Here is a 1,634-nt window from a genome sequence, read left to right as displayed (position 1 = left end):
TGTGGTATGCCCACTCTGGGCCTCTATTTCCTGGTGTTATCAATATTTAACCACAGAGCAGGGAGCCAAGGCTGGCCTTTTACAGCCTCTGCTTTCTCACAGCGAGGGTCATGGCCTCATGTGATATGCTCACAGGAAGCTATAAAATAAGACCTTTGGAGGGTTGGGGGTGGGGAGGCAAGGCACATGAGGCTGTGTGGGTGACCCAGAGAGGAGGAAGCAGGTCGGGTTGAACAGCCCTGAGTAGCAAGGGCTTGGTGCGGAGGCAGGAGCAACATGTTCCCCACCAGGCCAGACACATTCAATTCTGGTCATCAGTGGGCTTTGCTACCCACCAGCTCCTTGCATCTCCAACAACCCTTGGAGCTGGCTTAGCAAGGATTAGGGTTCCCATTTCCCAAATGACAAGAGGTTGAAAGAAGCCACATGACAGGTGCAAGCTCCTCTATGAGTTAATGCTGGCCAGTGGTCTGGACGAAAGAGAAAAGGAGGTGCAGTGGGGACCTAGGGCCCGAGTGGAACTCCAGCTCTTCCTCATTCCATCACTCATTCATTCAATGAATATCACTCAAACACCTACTGTGGACACAGGTAAGCCAGACAGGCAAGGTCTCTAGTCTCCTGAAGCTCATACTCTAGGGGACAGACAGTCCACAAAAAAAGTAAGTAAATTATAAATAATTTCAACTAGTGACAATTTCTGTGGATAATTTCAACAGCAAAATGATACAGAAATAGATGGGGGGGGGCTATGATTACTGTATTACTTTACTAAAAACTGAATGATGAAGATTAACTATGCACAAACCTGGGGCAGCAGGTGCAAAGGTGCTGAAAAATAATGAGGTTCACGAGTCTGAGAAACACACAACAAAAGGCAAGGCAGCTGAAGCATGGTGATGATGGGAGGTGGCATGGAAGAGCTGGAGGGCAGACAGAAGCAGATCATGCCGCAAAACAGGATAAGGAGTATGGATGTAGAGAGAAATCACTGGAGGTGACATCATTGGACTGACATTTATCCAGGATCAGTTGGCCTGCTGGGTGGACAGTGGTTTGTCAGGGAGCAAGAGAGGAGATGGGAGCCTGTTGCATTCATCCAGGCAAGAGACAGTGGTGGTTTGGACCAGATTAATGCAGTGGAGATCGTGAGAAGTGCTCAGATTCAGGATGTATTTTGGAGAAAAAGGCAGCTCATAGATTTCGAGAAAAGGACCCTAATTCTAACTTTCTTAAGCACAAAAGAAATTTAAAAGGAATTCATTAGCTCGTGTAATTGGAAAGAGCAGAGTGGAGCCAACGTTAGGGATAGTTGAAATCAGGAGCCTGAAGATCCTTCGCTCTTTCTCTCTCTAGGTCTCTCTCAGTTCTCTCTGGATATCAGGCTCTTTCCTACAGGCTGGCCACCTCCTGGCAGCTGGACCAGACTGTGGGAAATCCAGGCTCACACCGTCACAGCCGGAGGGGGAAGGAGTCTCTTTTCTCAACTCCAGTTTGACAATTCCTGGGACAGGACCCTAATTATCCAGGTCTGGGTCACAAATCCACATTTTGCATCAGTTATTGTGGTCAAGGGTGAAGTACTATGAATGCTGGCTCAAATCTCATGCCCATCGAGTAGCCAAGAGAGAAAG

This window comes from Odocoileus virginianus, chromosome 6, assembly GCF_023699985.2.
Source record: "Odocoileus virginianus isolate 20LAN1187 ecotype Illinois chromosome 6, Ovbor_1.2, whole genome shotgun sequence".
Taxonomy (NCBI): domain Eukaryota; kingdom Metazoa; phylum Chordata; class Mammalia; order Artiodactyla; family Cervidae; genus Odocoileus; species Odocoileus virginianus.
The sequence above is the reverse complement of the archived record's forward strand: the minus strand, read 5'-3'. Positions refer to the sequence as shown.